The sequence below is a fragment of the Scyliorhinus torazame genome, chromosome 5 (genome assembly GCF_047496885.1).
Source record: "Scyliorhinus torazame isolate Kashiwa2021f chromosome 5, sScyTor2.1, whole genome shotgun sequence".
NCBI lineage: Eukaryota > Metazoa > Chordata > Chondrichthyes > Carcharhiniformes > Scyliorhinidae > Scyliorhinus > Scyliorhinus torazame.
Window position 1 is genome coordinate 141715627 of NC_092711.1, and position 19769 is coordinate 141735395.

At 46.2% G+C, this 19769-nt stretch overlaps 1 long non-coding RNA gene across 1 annotated transcript; it reads right to left on the reverse strand.

Annotated features, from left to right (window-relative positions):
- Positions 1 to 3920: 3920 nt before the first annotated feature.
- Positions 3921 to 15888, reverse strand: LOC140419878 (uncharacterized). The gene is made up of 2 exons (XR_011946062.1): positions 14773 to 15888; positions 3921 to 8491 (listed from the first exon to the last, which is right to left on the reverse strand). It is a non-coding gene; the product is annotated as an uncharacterized lncRNA (long non-coding RNA).
- Positions 15889 to 19769: the final 3881 nt, after the last annotated feature.

The window sequence follows — 19769 nt, forward strand, 5'->3', positions numbered from 1 at the left end:
ATCAGATCACAGAGCAGTGAACAGCTCCCAACTCTGCTCGGAGAAGCTGGAGAGAGAAACCAACTCTCTCAGCTTTGCTATAAGAAAAGCTGTACATTGGAGTAATGTGCAGGAAAGATTCAGAGGAAACTCAGGGATAGCTGGGTCTGAAAACCTGGAATGAGAACAGGATTCTGTTCAAGAATCAGACAAAGCTGAGAAGGAATTGGTTAGTGAAAATACAAGACAAACGTTTCCTAAAAATAATCCTCACTGTTAAAATGTGTTAATACCGTCTATGAACAAATTGCAAAGTATTGGTTGGATATCAGAATTTGAGTAACAGTGAAAGTCAATGAAAGCAGTGAAATCATAAATGGGTTGACCCAAAATCCTGGCCCGGATGTACTGCTAAAAATAGAGTCAAAAGGCCCCTTTGGAAAAGTTGGACTGGATTTTGGAATGTGGATCACTAAGTAAAGGTATTCTTATAAGGGAATATTTTTAAAAGTATTTTGGGAGTGGAGTTTGGAAACTCTTATATGACAGTCATCTGGGGGGATTCTCAGGAGAAATCCGGAAACACTAACTTTGTGCCAATGAGATCCTTGGGGCTTCAAATGTATTTTGTCATCCATGTGAGTCTGAAAACTTGTGTGTATTGGTGAAGCGGAAGGAGGTGTAAAGGAGGATTGTATTATAATCCATTTTTATGTTTAATTTTTTTCTTATTGATAAAACTAATCAGTAGCCCCGTGATTCTGATTTTAAAAAGTTAAAGTCTTTTGAGCCAGGGTTCCATTATGGGATTTTCCTGTTCCGTTATAACGTCAACTGGGATCGGAACAGGAGTGCAAATTTCTACTGAAATGGAAACATGGAAAATAGGAGCAGGGGGAGGCCATTCGGCCCATCAAGCATTCTCTCCCATTCATTCTGATCATGGCTGATCATCCAACTCAGTAACCTGTTCCTGCTTCCCCCCCGTGTCCTTTGATCCTTTCAACCCCAAGATCTCTATCTAACTCCTTCCTGAAAACATACAATGCTTTGGCCATAACTGCTTCCTGTGGTAGCAAATTCCACAGACGCACCGCTCTCTGGGTGAAGAACTTTCTCCTGATCTCAGTCCTCAGTGGTTTACTCCGTATCCTCCTGGACACTAAATAGTGTTTTTCCCCAACTACAGACAGATCGAAAATAAATTCAGAAAGAACTGGAAAAACGCAGCAGGTCTGGCAGCATCTGTGGAGAGAGAAACAGTTGACGTTTCACATCCAATGTAACTCTACTTCAGAACTAAAGAGAGGGAGAAATGTGATGGGTTTGATGCTGGTGAGAAAGGGGGAGGGTCAGGTAGAACAAAAGGGAAAGTCAGGGATTGGTTAGAGGGTGGGTGAGATTAAAAGACAAAAATGTCCTGTTACAAAAGGCAAAGGGAGAGGTACTGGGTGCAGTAAAGAAACAAAGCATTGGGGCGGCATGGTGACACAGTGGCTAGCTCTGCTGCCCACGGCGCTGAGGTCCCAGGTTCGATCCCGGCCCCGGGTCACTGTCTGTGTGGAGTTTGCACATTCGCCCCATGTCTATGTGGGTTTCAGCTCCACAACCTAAAGTTATGCAGGTAGATGGATTGGCCACGCTAAATTGCCCCTTAATTGGAAAAAAATAATTGGAGACTCTAAAGAAATTTAAAAAAAGAAATATAGCATTGGTCCAGAGTAAGTGTTAATGGCAGAATAAAGGACAGCTCTGTCTGGAAGTAACAAAACATGTAAACAAGATGCAGACTGTCACTCGGTAAAAAAACAAATCAAAATGGAGGAGAGAGTTCAGGGTGTGAAGTTGTTGAACTCAGTGTTGAGTCCAGAAGGCTGTAAAGTGCCTCATGGGAAGACGAGGGGCTGTTGGTCCAGCTTGTGTTGGGCTTCTCCGGAACATTGCAGCAGGCCGAGGACAGAAATGTGAGCCTGAGAGCAAGGCGGTGAATTCTAATGGCAGCAAGCGGACGGTCAGGGTCATGCTTGTGGACTGAGCGGAGGTGTTCCACAAAGAGGGCAGGGAACAGTCTGCAGATGAATTAAAGAGAAACAATTTGGGTCCAGAACATTGTGAACATCCTTTTACTCTGGTTGTCTTTGATCCTCAAGTCATTTTCTGATTTTTTTAACCATGTTATGCTTCACTAATAAACATTTATCATTACAACATTTGATTTTTCATGATTAGATTGATGTCGTTCAGGGAAAGTGGGTGAGAGGGGTTGACAGGCTCTTTAACAGAAAGTGAGTCCCTCTGAGGTAATTGGCAAAGGAGCCAGAGGGGGGAATGAGATTTTATTTTATTTATTGACACAGCGAGTTGTTCTGACATGTCTGAAAGCAGATTCAGTTGTATCTTTCCAAATGGTAAATACTTGTAAGGGTTCTGGGGAAAGAGCAGAGTATTTGGAGGAATGGGAGAGTCCTCTCAAAGAGATAGCGGGGACCCGGTGGGCTGAATGGTTTCCTCCCGCAAGCTGTGAATCTGAGCCTCCTGCTTTTGTGCAGGTTAAAAGGGACAGATTTCATTGCAGCCTCTTCCCTGTATATGTATTTACAGAGACAGGTTTCTCTTTAGCTCCGAGTGACCGATATAACAATTGGTTGGAGGCCCATTTCCGAGTCAGTCCTCCAGCACTTTCCTGTCTCTCTATTAGTGCGACGTCCATGGCATTTTCCCAACTGCGCACAGGCCCCGTTATTCTTAGCTAAATTCAGCCTCAGCTCTATTGCCTGGCTGTCATTGACATGAGCAATAGAGACAGAAAGGTGCCCGAGGCTCAAATGGGAAGTCAGAACTTGTGGCTCTAAACCAACACTTAAACATTTGTCAGTCAAATCCACGTTATTTATATTGGGGTGTTTATTATTAGATTTAGGCACTGGAGACAAAGGGTGGGGGGTTTTAAAGGGTAACTTTCCATTGCTAACTTTGTATTGTCTCGAGTGTCAGCCGTGGCTCAGTGGGCAGCTCTCTCACCTCTGAGTCAGAAGGTTGTGGATTCAAAACCCAGTCCAGGGACTTGAGGACAAAAATCACATCCAACATTCCTCGTCCCAGCACTGAGGGAGTGCTGCACTGTCAGAACAGCCTTCTTTCAAATAAGATGTTAAACTGAGGCCCTGTCTGCCCCTCTCAGGTGGGTGTAAAAGTTCCCACAGCCACTATTTTGAAGAAGAACAGGGGTGTTATCCCCGGTGTCCTGGTCAATATTTATCCCTCAATCAACATCACTAAAAACAGATCATCTGCTCATTATCACATTGCTGTGTGTGGGATCTTGCTGTGTGTAAATTGGCTGCTACTTTTCCTACATTGTAACAGTGACTACACTTCAAAAGTACTTCATTGGCTGTAAAGCACTTTGGGACGTCCTGTGGTTGTGAAAGGTGCTATAGAAATGCAAGTTTTTAAATTGAAGATTTATCATAGATTATCATAGAATTTACAGTGCAGGAGGAGGCCATTCAGCCCATCAAGTCTGCACCGGTGCTTGGAAAGAGCACCCTACCCAAGGTCAACACCTCCACCCTATCCCCATAACCCAGTAACCCCACCCAACACTAAGGGCAATTTTGGACACTAAGGGCAATTTATCATGGCCAATCCACCTAACCTGCACATCTTTGGACTGTGGGAGGAAACCGGAGCACCCGGAGGAAACCCACGCACACACGGGGAGGATGTGCAGACTCCGCACAGACAAGTGACCCAAGCCGCAATCGAACCTGGGACCCTGGAGCTGTGAAGCAATTGTGCTATCCACAAGGCTACCATGCTGCACCAATGTTTTCTGAACTTGTTATTTGGAACTTTATTGATTTCAGCCACCCCCAACTTACCATTTAATAAATTCACTTTGGTTCAGACAAGGCAATTAAGGCAAAGGCAGAATTCTCTTGATGTTAAATTTAAAAAGTTTATTCAAAGAAACTTTCAGACATTGACTTTCACAACTTCATGCGGGTGTTCAGTCTGTAGAAGCGAAACCCACTCTGGCTCCTTTGACAGTAATTTCCTTGGAACTCAGCCTCAAGAATCTTCAGTACTTGGCAGCAAGGAAGACCTTCAGAACCTCTGCTTTTATCCCCAAAGTGACCATTACTTCACGTCAGAGTTGGGCCTGTTGTAACATGAGCATGTTGTAACATGTGGGGCAGCACGGTAGCACAAGTGGATAGCACTGTGGCTTCACAGCGCCAGGGTCCCAGGTTCGATTCCCCGCTGGGTCACTGTCTGTGTGGAGTCTGCACGTTCTCCCCGTGTCTGCGTGGGTTTCCTCCGGGTGCTCCGGTTTCCTCCCACAGTCCAAAGTCGTGCAGGTTAGGTGGATTGGCCATGATAAATTGCCCTTCGTGTCCAAAAAAAAGGTTAGGAAGGGTTATTGGGTTACGGGGTTAGGGTGGAAGTGAGGACTTAAGTGGGTCGGTGCAGACTCGATGGGCCGAATGGCCTCCTTCTGCACTGTATGTTCTATGACAATTGGTCAATTTTGTCACTGGATCAATTTATTTGGATCCCCAATTACTGACACCACCTTTCATTATCTCAGACAGGAATACAATAGAACTGTTTCATACGACCCCTTTATCTGATTCTATACAATCCCTTATTCAAACAGTTTCAAATGTTGAGGCTAATCAGAGTTTGAAGGTCTCTCTTGCCAGTACATTTATCCTCATTGCACATTCTTTACAAGCACAGCAATTAAGCTTTTACATTTTTACAGCAAATAAAACTGAGTCTCTCACTGTAACTACTGATTCATTATTGATTATTTAATTGGAACTCAATTAATGCTCATTACTTAATCAGTCATCTGTTACTGACTGGTAGCTAATTAATACAGTAATCTTTAATTAATATATTTGGTTAATACAATATCCACTAGTTGAAAATGACAGTTTTGTGAAAGACAATACCTTTCTTTCTTACTAACCGAGATTGGATTGAACATTGAGTCTTCGACTTGAGCCAGACATTCGCAATATATGATCTTCTGTAGTTTTACAAAATTCTGGAACAATTTGTTACTGGAAACAATTTTGCCTCACTCAGCTTTGGTTTGGAACAGAATGAATTTTTAAAATAAAGGTCCAGTCACGTTTCAGAGTTTAACATGGTTTCCTTAACCTTGTTACTCATAACAGTGTAGATGGACGAGTGATTGATTTTTAAAACAAAATATTATCAATGAGGCATACCCAGAATTTCCGACATTATAATAATATAATCGCTTATTGTCACAATAGGCTTCAATGAAGTTGCTGTGAAAAGCCCCGAGTCGCCACATTCCGGCGCCTATTAGGGGAGGACATTACAACAGTGACTACACTTCAAAAGTACTTCAAAGGCTGTAAAAAGCTTTAGGAGATTGTGTTCATGAAAGTTGGTATAGAAATAGATACAGAATCCCTTGAGTGCAAAAGGAGGCCATTCAGCCCATTGAGTCGGCACCGACTCTTCCAAAGAGCACTCCACCCATATCCACTCACCAGTAACCCCATAACCTAACTTGCACATCTCTGGACACGGGGGGTGGGGGGGCAATTTATCCATACATCTTAGGACTGGGAGGCAACCAGAGCACTCGGAGGAAACCCACACAGACACGGGGAGAATGTACAAACCACACACAGACAGTAACCAAGGCCAGAATTGAACATGGGTCCCTGGTGCTGTGAGGCAACAGTGCTAACTACTATACCGCTCAAATAAATGTAATTTATTTTTAGAACTAGTTTCCAAACTTGGATATATCACACTCGGTCCACTCACGAAGATCACTCATAAAGACTGAGACTTGATTTTATGTAACAATCATGTCTTTCACTGCATTTCAAATACCCTGTGAAACTCCAAACACAGTATCTCATGAAGGTATTTGAAATGAAATGAAATGAAAATCGCTTATTGTCACAAGTAGGCTTCAATGAAGTTACTGTGAAAAGCCCCTAGTCGCCACATTCCGGCGCCTGTTTGGGGAGGCTGGTACGGGAATTGAACCGTGCTGCTGGCCTGCCTTGGTCTGCTTTAAAAGCCAGCGATTTAGCCCAGTGTGCTAAACCAGCCCCTTTGCTATTTGATTTAAAACAGAATGACTTGTGATTTGGGATTCATTGCCTGACAATGGTGCAGGAAGTAAATTCTGCTGTAACTTTCAAAAGGGAACTGGACAGATTCTGCAGGAAAATAAACTTGCAGGGTGATGGGACCAATCAGATTGTTCATTCAAAGAACTAGCATGGGAATGGTGGGCTTAATGGCCTCCTGCTTTGCCCTTTGATTCTCGTTTACATTTGAAGAAAATCTTAGACTTGAACCAGAGTTTGGCAGTATTTGGGAAATACCTGAAACCCACTTCCGAGGAGGGGGGTAGAAGCGGAGATGATGAAATGTTTCCAAAAGAAAATGGGATGGGCTTTTGAGGGAAAGAAACCAACAGGGATACGGGGATAGAACAGGGCAATCATTTGATCTACAGAGACCTACAAGTTGTGAATCTTTGGAATTCCCTACCCCAGAGGGCTGTGGGAGCTCAGTCATTGAGTGTGTTTAAAACAGAGACTGACAGATTTCTAAACACCAATAACACAAAGGGATATGGGGATAGTGTGGGGAAAAGACATTGAAGTGGATGATCAGCCATGATCGTATTGAATGGTGGAGCAGGCTCGACGGGCTGAATGGCCAACTCCTGATTCTATGTTCCAATGATACAAAGATGCGAGAAACACCCAGATAATTTAGACAAAAGAACCCTGTAACCACCATAGCCCATCTTCATGGCAACGTGGCTGCTTTGGGAACTAAATATCTTCCAACGTGCAAACACCTTTTCATTCTGTGCTCCTCGTCAAACTTGGAACCAGGTAATCGCAACGAGGCTCAAAAATAGTCAGCCCACCGGAGGCAGAGGTGTTAGACCGGCCAGTCCAGCAGAAAGAAACCCTCCAATCATCACCATTCACCAGATGTCAGAATGAACAAAATGCAGTCCTGGATGTCAGTGAGAGCAGAAACAATAACAACGGAGCCAACATCTGTAATTTATTGTGAACTTGTTGGGAGTCACAACAGGTGTGATGAATCACATAACCCCTCCCCACATTGAGAGCAGATGAATGGTCTCTTCCCAGAAATAACCCGCTGGTGTCTCCGGATCATTGAATGCTCAGAGCAGGTGAATGGCTTCTTCCAGGTGTGAACTCGCGAGGGTTCCTGGAGGGAGTATCGATATCTGAATCCCTTCTCATTAAATGCAGGTTAATGCCTTCTCCCCTGTATGAACTCGCTGATGTCTCTGCAGGTGGGATAACCGAGTGAATCTCTTCTCACACTGAGAGCAGGTGAACGGCCTCGCCCCAGTGTGAACTCGCTGGTGTATCCGTAGTTCGGATGACTGAGTGAATCTCTTCTCACACTGAGAGCAGGTGAACGGCTTCTCCCCAGTGTGAACTCGCTGGTGTCTCCGCAGGCTCGATGAAGTAGTGAATCCCTTCTCACACTGAGAGCAGGTGAACGGCCTCTTCCCAGTGTGAACTCGCTGGTGTGACTGCAGGGCGGATAACTGAGCGAATCCCTTCTCACACTGAGAGCATATGAATGGCCTCTCCCCAGTGTGAACTCACTGGTGTGTCCGCAGGTCAGATGATTGACTGAATCCCTTCTCACACTGAGAGCAGGTGAACGGCTTCTCCCCAGTATGTACTAGCTGGTGAATCTGCAGACTCCTTAAAGTAGTGAATCTCTTCTCACACTGAGAGCAGATGAACGGCCTCTCCCCAGTGTGAACCCGCTGGTGTTTCCGCAGGTCGGATGATTGAGTGAATCCCTTCCCACACACATAGCAGATGAACGGCCTCTCCCCGGTGTGAACACGCTGGTGTGTCCGTAGGTGGGATGATTGAGTGAATCCCTTCTCACACTCAGAGCAGATGAACGGCCTCTCCCCAGTGTGAACTCGCTGGTGTTTCTGCAGGGCGGATAACTGAATGAATCCCTTCCCACACACAGAGCAGGTGAACGGCCTCTCCCCAGTGTGACTGCGCCGATGAGCTTCCAGTGCAGATGGAACCCTGAATCCCTTCCCACAGTCCCCACATTTCCACCGTTTCTCCAGGGTGGGGTGTCCTCGTGTCTCTCCAGATTTGACAATCAGTTGAAGCCTCGTCCACACACACAACACGTGTACGGTCTTTCCAGACTGTGAATGGTGTGAATTTTTTTTGGTCTGTGTAACTGGTTCAAACTCTTTCCACGGTCAGTGCTCTGGAACACTCTCACTCGGGTGTGTGTGTCTCGGGGCTTTTCCAGTCACACTGATCTTTTGAAGCGGACAGAAAAGACAAACATTTCTCCTTCTAGATTCTAAGTCCGGTGATATTCAGTTACAAGGAATTGAGAGACTCAGTCAGATTGAGACGTGATGTTTGAGATTTCAGTCTGTAATTCCTCCTCTTCTAATAACCTGTAAAAACAATTTACAAAAGTTACTTTTCTTCTCCTCATTTTGGAGAAGGTTTCCTGAGGGTAACGACAGTCTGGCTGTGGGGTTAATCCTCCGGGTCCTCAGTCTTATTGAGGAATGTCCCCTTGGGTCTATTGTGCTCGTGATTCTTTGTATTTTTGTTATTATGGGAGGGTTTATGTGTTGTTGACTTTATCCTACTCTGGTACAGACGGGGCTTTTATCTGTGAAAGGAGCAGTTTGGGGAGACTTTGGTGCCTCTGGTGTAAAGTGAGTTGGAGGAGGGGGTAATGGCGCACGCCCGATTGTGGTGTGAAAATCTGTTCCTGTTCTCTCTGTCGCCTAACTAATGGCGGCAGTCAATCTGCAAATTTTCTCAGGGAATGTACGGGGCATCCATCACTCTATCAGAAGGAAAAAGATCTTCTCCTTTCTTAAGCTTTATTACAGGAAACCCATCTGGATGATGAGGAACACTTTAAATTGAGGCAGGATTGGGTGGGCCACGTTTTTTGCCTCCATTTCGTCTAGTAGCAAGGGTGTGGAAATGCTTATTAATAAAAATATCACTTTTAAGGTTGAAACCTGCACCAAGGACAAAGGAGGTGGATATATGATCATTAGAGGTTCGGTGCATGGAGATGTTGTTTCAATAGTGAATGTTTCTGGAATACCGGATTACTCCCCGGAGTTAATTATAAAGGATTTTGCAGAGTTAGCTTCAATTAACTCGTTTGTGGTTGGTGACTTCAACTGCCACTGAAATCCTCTGGTAGATAAACTCCCGGTACCCCCACGCTGCAAGCTAGGGCATTGGCCTCGGCTTGTAATTTGATGACTGTAGGAATTTCAGAGTTTTTGTATTCTGGGTATTTAGCGCAGTCAGGGTTAAAAACCTGAGTTAGTGTGTGTCACAGCGGCAGTCAAGTTTCTAAAAGAAATCCTAGTTTGAAAGAAAACTAAGTTTTGGTGCCAGAGGTGCAATTAAAGCATCGTAAAAAACATGGGCTAGTGGAAAGTTGTTTGGATGAAGGGGATTCCCTGTGGAGTTAATTAGATTTCATCTTGGTAAGATGATGTCAGTACTGGGAGGAGCCACGGTTTCAGGCTTTTTGCAGGAAAGCAGTGTTTTAGTTGAGAATTAGTTGAAGATATGAGCACAGGTCAAGCATCTCAGTTCAGTTGAAAAGATAATCCTGGAGCTAGATTAGCAGTTTCTTTCCAAGCAGAAGAGTGGAATTAGAAGGTGAGCTGTAATAAGCTGAAACATCTTCCGATGAAATACAGCCAGAGTTTCTGCTTGGTTCTGACAAGATTCAGATCTTTTCTTTAACACAGTGACACAAGATCTCCCTTTCTCAAAGAACATCTCTGAGGGCTAACTGTTTAACGGTGGATTGAGAGCTGAGATGTGTTTTTGTTGTTTGAGTGGGAATAAAGGTAGCTGTTAAGGGTTACTGTATTCACTGTATTGATTAGCATTGTTTAAGGGCTAATTGTCAGCGGTTTTCTGGTGTGATGTTAAACTTATTTTAATATTGTGCCAGTAATAAAGTTTGTTTTCATACAGCATGGCCCTATTTTTCATAAAATCACTCCTGGAGTGAGGTATCCTTTCCTCACAGTCGTACAAAACACAAATAAAATATTGGGGTTTCTGGCCAGTATCCGAGCCACTGTTGGGGTCTTGTCCGGGATCATAACAGTGAGGAGGTGGGTTATGTGGATGTTTAGAGAACTTTGTACCCGAGGAGCAGAGATTTTACCTTCTTTCCAGCCCCACAGCAATGTCAGACTAGAATCGCCGACTTCTTTGCGCCGAGGACGATCCTACACCTGGTGTCCTCTTGCACCACAGGGAGCATCGCAATCGCAGACCTTCCCCCTTTTGTCTGGAGTTTCTGCTCGAGGGCTCACCCCCAGGTCGAGAATGTGGAGGTTTGGAGCCTCCCCGAGTTCATTTATTATGCACTTTCGGGAAGAGTTTGAGTTCTTCCTTTTGGTTAACTCGAACCCTGGGATTTCCCCCTCCATTTTGTGGGAGACGTGTAAAGTTTATGCTCGGGGCTGATCATTTCTCACACTGCTAATAGAAGGTGCAGGATGCTGGAGAACCAGCGGCGTCTGGAGGTTTGTTTGGTGAAGGTGGAGGAGAATCATATGGAGGGCCCGAGTAAGCTATTGCTGAAGGAGGTTAACGCAGCAAGAGTGGCTTTGGACTCCCTGTTGACTCAGCAGGCCGAGAAAAGTTGAAAGTTTGTGAGGTCGATGTTTTCGAGTTTGGGAATAAGCCGAGCAAATACTTGCCTGTTTGACAAAGAAAAAAGCCGACTTTCGAGCGAATCCCTCGGAGCGGCTTGGGGGAAGAAAAAGGGTCATGAAGACGGAGGAGATAAACAGGGATTTGGGGAATTCTATGCAGGATTACACAAGTCTCAGCAGTCTGGTGATGTGTTGGTGGGTGTGGAGCATTTTCTCTCTTCCCTGAAGCTTCTGCAGGCCTCAGAAAATCTTAATGCTCCCTTTTCTTGGGAAGAAGTGTCAAAGGCCGTGAAGGAGTTGCAGCCGGGTAAAGACCAGGGACCGGATGGCTGTGGGTGTGAATTTTATCAGGGGGATTGAGGATTTGTTATTGGACCTGTTGGTGGGTATGTATTGTCATTCTTTTGGCTCTGGGATGCTGCTACCGACTCTTTGTGAGACTAATATCTCTTTAATTCTGAAGGCAGACAAGGACCCAGAGGAGTGGGCCTCTTATTGCCAAATCTCTCTTTTGAATGTTGACTTGAAACTGCGATCTTATGTTTTGGTGATAAGGCTGGCGGACATCCTTCCGACAATCGTGCGGGAGGACCAGACTGGGTTTATACGGAGAAGATTTTCCAGTAACAATGTTGGAAGGTTGCTGAATGTGATTCAGGCTTTTCAGAAATATGCACTGGATGGGCTGGTGATCTCCTTCGATGCAGAGAAAGCTTTTGCTTGAGTTGAGTGGAATTATCTGGTGTATCCGCTGTGAGGCTTTGGGTTGGGTGAGGATTATATTGAGTGGATTCAATTGTTACATCACAGACCAGCAGCGGCGGTGCTCACCAATGGTTTAAGAGCATCAAACCTTGAGCTTCAGAGAGGGACTAGACAGGGCTGCCCTCTGTCCCCCTTGCTGTTTGCGTTGCCCACTGAGCCCTTTCCGGAGGATATCAGATCGGATCCTCTGATATCGGGCCTGGAGGGTGGGGTGAGGCAGCACAAGATCACTGTGTGTGCAGATGACAGGCTGCTGTTGTGTTGAACCCCAGTCTTTCAGTCCTGGACATTATTCGAGCAGTGGATAGATTTAGTGGCTTCTCTCATATCGAGATCAATTTTACTGAGTTCGAGCCCATGCCGGTGGGGAGGGGTTCTGGGGTAAGCCCCCTCCTCTTGCTAACTTCCCCTTCAGATGCCCCACGCCCCCTCCAAGCCATTTACAAACCTGGGGATGTCAATGGCCCCTCTTTTAGGCAGCTATATGAGGTCAACTTTCCACAGCCGATGATGACTATTAGGTGGGACCTTGCCCGGTGATTGGCTCTTACGATTTCATGGTGAGGGAGGATTGCCTTCATTAAAATGAATGTGTTGCCCAGACTGTTGTACCCTCTGCAGATGCTGCCTATACTGCTGTTGACCAGAGTCGTTTGGGAAATTAATCAAATCAGGGCAGGACCCACTCAGTTAATGGTAGGATGTTGGGGAGAGTTACAGAACAAAGAGATCTAGGAGTACAGGCTCATAGCTCCTTGTAGGTGGAGTCGCAGGTGGACAGGATGGTAAAGAAGGCAGTCAGTATGCTCAGTTTTATTGGTTAGAATATTGAACACAGGAGTTGGGATGTCTTATTGAAGTTGGACAAGACATTGGTAAGACCGCACATGGATAGGCTGGGACTTTTCTTCCTGGAGCGAAGGAGGCTTAGGTGTGACCTTCTAGAAGTCTACAAAGTGAGGAACATAGAAAAGGCATATAGTCAACAGCTTTTCCCTAAGGTAGAGGAGTCTAGAACTAGAGGGCACAGGTTTAAGGTGAGAGAAGAGAGATACAAAAGAGACCAGAGGAGAAATTTCTTTACATAGAAATGAATGAAATGAAAATAAATTGAAAAACGCTTGTCACAAGTAGGCTTCAAATGAAGTTACTGCGAAAAGCCCCTAGTCACCACATTCCAGCGCCTGTTCGGGGAGGCTGGTAGAGGTGGTGAGCACCTGGAACCGCTGCCAGAGGCAGTGGTAGAGGCGGGTACAATTTTGTCCTTTAACAAGCAGTTAGACAGTTACATGGGCAGGGTGGGTACAGAGGGATATGGGTCAAATGCTGGCAAGTGGGACGAACTTTGTGATAGAAACTGGGCGGCATGGACAAGCTGGGCCGAAGGCCTGGTTCCAAGCTGTAAACATCTGTGACCCTATCTGGAACAAAAATAAACCTTGCCTCAAGTTTGTTAAGCTCCAATCACCAGGAGCGAAGGGAGGAGATGGTCTCCCGAAAATCAGGCTTCATCAATTGGCCTCTCTTATGTTCATAAGGGATTGGATTAGGATGGAGCCAACTTTCATCTGGCTCAATACAGAAGCAGACCAGTCAGTTCACCCTCGATCCAAAACTGGGATAGGCTGATTATGGAATGCATCTCCATGCAATTTTTAATGTCTGTACTTCATTCTGAGTCTGATGCATTGGGTAAAGTGTGGGACTCCTATCTCAAATAAATAGGCTCCAATTTGACTGACTTGCTCCTCCTGGGCTTTCCATGAGTGAATTCAATTTAACTTAGGGCACAGTGGTTAGTACTACTACCTCAGCGCCAGGGACCCAGGTTCAATTCCATCCTTGGGTGGCTTTCTGTGTGGAGTTTGTATATTCTCCTTGTGTCTTTCCTCCGGGGGCTCCAGTTTCCTCCCACTGTCCAAAATGTGCAGTGAAAGTGGACTGGTCACGCTAATTTACCCCTTTGTGTCCAAGATGTGTAGGGTAGGTGGGTTGACCATGATCAATGCACCGGGCTACGAGGATTGGATGGGGAGTGGGCCTCAGTGAAATGCTCTTTCTGAGGCTCAGTGCAGATGTGAACGGGCGAATAGCCTTTTGCGCTACAGGAGTTCTATGTCATCTATGTTGTGTTATTCATTTTAATTTGATTATGCTGTTAGTCCGTTTGTGATATTTTTGGATTTACAAACTGAACTGTTATATACTCTTACCCTCTTTCCCCACTCACTACTTTAACCTGTTAACTGGTTCTTCAATTGATCTGGCATTTCATCTTGAGGCTCTGGTCCCTCAAATATCCTGTTCCAAATGAATTCTGCAATGTGTTGCTTGGATTTATGTTGGCAATATCGCTTGTTCTGTTCTGTGCCCATTTGCCACGATTTGTTTTGTTATTCTGTTGTATTCAGTGTTTAAAAATGATTTAAAACATAACAATTTATTAAAAATCTGTCCAACTCATCCATGAATATATTCAATGACCCCCACACCCCCACTGGTCCCTGTGGAAGAGAAATCCAGAGACTAATAACCCTCCAAGGGAAGAGATGACTGGATTGTACTTTATTACAGAACCATAAATAATATATCTTGCAGCACGGTAGCACAAGTGATTAGCACTGTGGCTTCACAGCGCCAGGGTCCCAGGTTCGATTCCCCGCTGGGTCACTGTCTGTGCGGAGTTTGCACGTTCTCCCCGTGTCCGCGTGGGTTTCCTCCGGGTGCTCCGGTTTCCTCCCACAGTCCAAAGACGTGCAGGTTAGGTGGATTGGCCATGCTAAATTACCCGTAGTGTCCATAAGGGTTGGGAGGGGTTATTGGGTTGCGGGGATAAGGTGGAAGTGAGGGATTAATGTGGGTCGGTGCAGACTCGATGGGCCGAATGGCCTCCTTCTGCACTGTATGTTCTATGTAATCTATGTAATGTGTACCATATAACAGCACGAGAAATGTCTCTGTCTGGTATTAATTTACTGTCCCCTTCAATGTCAGCCAGCTCCTGGATAAACTAGCCCTTTAATTGTGAACATTAGGAAAGAGACCATCCTTTTAGCCAGACAAATAAATGTGAGAAGCTGAGGGAGCAAAGGATGTCAATGTCTTGAAGAGAGAGACCTGGGCCAAGCTTTGCAAAGTCTGCATGCACCCTCCCTGGATTCACTTCCTTTCCCTTCAGTTGCTGCAAGTGACCAATTGAAGGTGAGAATGAGAAAAGAAATGGAAAGGGGGAGAAAAGAAAGTGTTTTACTCACAGATGTTGGAGACAGGAATAAGTTTTCAGTCTGTGTGAGGCCCCAGATTTCCTCATTGTCCAGCTTCCACGTTCGAACAACGGGGGAGCTGATTGGATGGTGGAAGAGAGACCTTCCGGTTCACCAACTCTTCCCATTGGTCAACATACTTCCTCCGCCCCACTCATTGTTCCCCCTTGCTCGAGACAAGGTTTCCAGGCAACCGGCTGACAGCTCCGGCCAGACCGAGAAGCCTCGCGTTGATTTCCCCTCCCCCCGGCCCAGGAATGCGCATGTCCGAGGGAGAGGCTAGATTGCGCATGTGCGAGGGAAAACTCTCCGCTGACCTTCCTGCTGAGGCGTTGACCAATGGGAAAGGTTGGACGACCGGAAGGACTCTGGTCCTCCAGGCATTCAGCGCGGGCTTTGTGTGAATGGAGATTGAACTTCACACAGACTGAAACTTCCTCCTGTATCCAACATCTGCGAGTAACTCTTTTATTGTCGTCACAATTATTACAGAAACCAATTTACAAGGCTCCAGGCCTCATTACACTTCAAATTGACGATTAAACAGTCACTGAACACAAACAGCTGCAAGGCACAAGGCCCAATTCCATTTCACAATAACGTTGTAACAGTCATTGAACACAAACAGCTGCAAGGCACAGGGCCGAAATACGTTTCCAGATACCAAATAGCCAGTCACTTATCACAACCAGCCGCAAGGCACAGGCCCTACGCATAGTTCAAGTAACAATCGAACAGTCACATAACACGAACAGTCGTGAGGCACAAGGCCTCGAAACCCAACGACCATTCCAAAGAAAAAAAAGGAACAAAAAACCACAAGACACAAGTACATTTCGAGGTAACGACCTCTAAACACAAGACAAGCAGTCGCGAGGCACAAGGCCCCGATACAATACGGCCGCTTCGGAAACAAATATGACCCACAGGGCCTCGATTCATTTTAACAGTATCATATCAAAAACCCAATCACCAGGCACCAGGCCTCAATTCACCCCAGAAAAGATTTAACAGGATAGAATCAATCACCAAACACTAATCCCTGCTCACCCACCCCCATTCACCCCACCCTGCAGCCGACACCCCGGAGGAAAGGCCCCTCCTCGCTAAGAGCACAGACCTCCGGAGAGCCAGACCCGGGCGCGGCGGAGGAGAGAGGGTTCCCCCCTCCTGGACCCCACCCAAAGGCACGGGACCATGCGGAGGGAGAGCAGTTTCGCACCAACTAGCGTTCCACCACAAATACTAAATACCATTTCGGAGAAACCGAAATGAGTTAAATGTCATAGGCTGCTAAATAATACAAAAGCAAAGAAAACATGAAAACAAATCCCTCAGCACACATAAAAAAAGTCTGTAAAAAGAGTCCATTAATTTTGCACGTTCCACATCATGACCCCGGCACTCCTGCCGAAATTTCACAAGGAACAACATGTCCTCAAAATCCTCCAATGGCAGCGGCCAGAGTCGCTCCAATGTTGGCAACAGTCGACAACGGGGAAGAAAGTCCCAGAGTCAGTCCCAACCGCCCACAGGGCGTCCAGGGGGGCCGAACCCCCGGAGACCCCAGGAACGGCAGCAACCCACCCCGGGCTGCAGGCTGCGGGCCGCCCATCGGACAATCTACACCCCGGTTCCGACCCGCCGCTTCCAGCAGCCTATCCAGCTGCCATCCTTCCTCCATTCCTTCATCCTCCATTGGGCAAACTCAAAACCGCCGACAGCAAACCTCGCAGTCCGAAGCAGCGCCTCCGCAGCTCAAACGCTGACTTGAAACACGACTGGTCGCAGTATTCCGAAACCGGTCTTCTCCCCTTCCCTCCGGGACCAGGAGCAATGGGCGCCGAGTTGCTGTTTCACCCCATCCAGGAAGCTCCCAGAGGCGGCCTGCCTTTCGAATCGGCCCGGGGGCGGACACCAAGCTCGCACACAACCGCCCAGGCCTCCTCCACTTTTCACCCCAGGAGTTTGGACAGTGTCGGCCGTAGCTCCCACAATCCCCCGCGCTGGGGAGCCCGCTCTATCCGCCGCACGGGCGGGTGATCAGGTACTGCGCATGTCCAAGGGTGAGGGGAAGCTGCGCATGTGTGGAGGAAAGCCCAGCCCAGCCCAGCCCAGCCCCTGACCTTCCTGTGAGGTGTTGGCTAATGGATAGAGTTAGGACCGGAAGGACGCTGGTCCTCCAATCAGCGCGGGCTTTATGTGAAAGGAGATTGGGCTTCACACAGACTGATACTTCCTCCTGTATCCAACATCTGCGAGTAAAACACTTTCTTTTCTCCCCTTTCCATTTCTTTTCTCATTCTCACCTTCAATTGGTCACTTGCAGCAACTGAAGGGAAAGGAAGTGAATCCCGGGACGGTAGAGACTCTGGAAAAGTTGGCCCAGGTCTCTCTCTCTCTCTTAAAGACATTGACATCCTTTGCTCCCTCAGCTTGACACATTTATTTGTCGATACTCTCTCTCAAGCTCAAATATGACAACTATAAACCATCCATGAGCCCTGCCCCGACCAGCCTGTAATATAACAGACAACAAGATTTAGCTCAATTGGTTGGACAGCTGGTTCGTTGATGCAGAGCGAGGCTTCAATTCCCAGCTGAAGTTATTCATGAAGATCCCACCTTCTCAACTTTGTCCCTCACCCGACATGTGTTGATCGTCAGGTTAAATCACCACCAGGTCAGCTCTACCCCTCAAAGGGGAAAGCAGCCTATGGTAATCTGGGACCTTGGCGACTTTACCTTTAATAGAATAATTGAATCCACTTGATATCCACGGAAGCTTCAGGGAAGAGAATAAATGCTCCATATCCAGCAACACTTCACCAGACTTCATAATCCTGCACAGAATTCCCCAAATCCCTGTTTATCTCCTCTGTCCTCACAACCCTTTTCCCTCCCCCAAGTCGCACAGAGGGAATTGTTCCAATGTCGGCCTTTTTCTTTGTCAAACAGGTCAAGTATTTGCGTGGTTTCTTCCAAAACTCGTACACCGTCTGCCTCGCAAACCTTTCTCGACCTGCTGAATCAATAGGGAGTCCAAAGCCACTCTTGCCGCATTAACCTCCTTCAGCAATAGCTTATTCGAAATCTCCTTATAATTCTGCTCGGCCTTCGTGAAACAAACCCCCAGACATTGCTGGTTCTTCAGCATCCGAGCATAAACTTTACATGTCTCCCATAAAATGGAGGGGGAATACCAGGGGTCGTGTTAATCCAAAGGAAAAACTCAAACTCGTAAATTAAGTATCTCTTATCAGAGAGGCAGCAAACCTCCACATTCTCGACCTGGGGGTGAACCCTCGAGTAGAATTCCAGAGAAACGGGGATGGTCCACAATCGATGTTCACTATGGTGCAAGAGGACACCAGGTGTAGGATCGTCCTTGACATAAAAATGTTGTTGATTCTAGTATGACATTGATTAGGGATGGAAAGAAGGTAAAATCTCCTCCCCTCGGGTGCAAAGTTCTCCAAACATCCACATAACCCACCCCCTCAAAGGTAAAGGCCGACGCCCTAGCTTGCGGGGTGGTGGTGGTGGGGGTGGGGGTGTTCCTGGTAACCGGGAGCTTATCTACCAGCGGATTTAAGGGACAGTTGAAATCACCAACCACAAAAGAGTTAGTTGAAGCTAACTGCAAAATCCACAAAGGCCTTAGTAATGAACTCCGGGAGCAATTCGGGGAGCCATAAACATCCATTATTGAAACAACATCTCCATGCACCAAACCTCTAATGATCACATATCTACCTCCTTTGTCCTTGGTGCAGGTTTCAACCTTAAAATGGATATTTTTATTAATAAGGATTGCCACACCCCTGCTACTTGATGAAAAGGAGATGAAAAAACCTGCCCCACCCAATCCCGCCTCAATTTAAAGTGCTCATCATCCAGATGAGTTTCCTGTAATAAAGCTATGCCGACTTTCTCCTTAAAGAGAGGATAACCATAGATTTGAGCCAGGGAAGTGGGATTGGAAATTTTCGGAGATGGGATTGAAAAGGAATTAGGACACTAAAAGACGTATTTCTTGGGGGTCGTTTTGTGGGATTGAAGGAGCTGGGAGCAAAGTATGGGCTGGAGCAAGGGGAAATATTTAGATATATGCAGGTTCGAGACTTTGCCAGAAAGGAGATACAGAGCTTCCCAGTAGAGCCGGGGCGACAGGGGGACTGGGGAAGGGGTAGTATTGGTGGTTTACGGGGCTATTTTGGAGGAGGAGAAGGCGCCTTATGTATTTATGTTTGCCCTATGTATTGTTCTCATGTACGGAATGATCTGTCTGAACTGTACGCAGAACAATACTTTTCACTGTATCCCGGTACACGTGACAATTAAATCCAATCCTCACCATTGAGGTGATAGTATTTTTAAATCAGTAAGGCTACTCCACCCACTCTGCCATATTCTCTGTCCCTCCTGTAAACTTTATAACCGGTATATTTGACCAGTGCAGACCATCCTGCTACTTGTTTTTGGAACTGTATTGAGTTCCCTTGAGGCCTTTTTTGTACTCACAGCTCCGAAACTCCATCCCTCCGAGTCCACTCCCTGGAGACTAGGTCTGGGGAATAGGTATTGGAGAAGAGGTATTGGGGAATGAGAGGAAGGAATGTTCCATAGAAACTAGAATTCTCTGATCTGAATTTCTATCCTGTACTGAGTGTTGACTTTTGTAAACTCCTTTTACAGATATTACAAGAGGAGGAATTACAGACAGAAATCTCAATTGTCACGTCTCGGTCTTACAGAGTCACTCGATACCTTGGGATCTGAGTATCATCGGCCTTTGAATCTAGAAGGAGAAATGTTTGCCCGATCTGTTGGCTTCAAAAGATTTTAAACATCAATGTGACTGGAAAAGCACCGAGACAGACACACCCGAGTGAGAGTGTTCCAGGGGACTCACTGTGGAAAGAGCTTTAACCTCTTACACTGCCTGAAAAATACATCACACCATTCACAGCGGGGAGAGACCATAC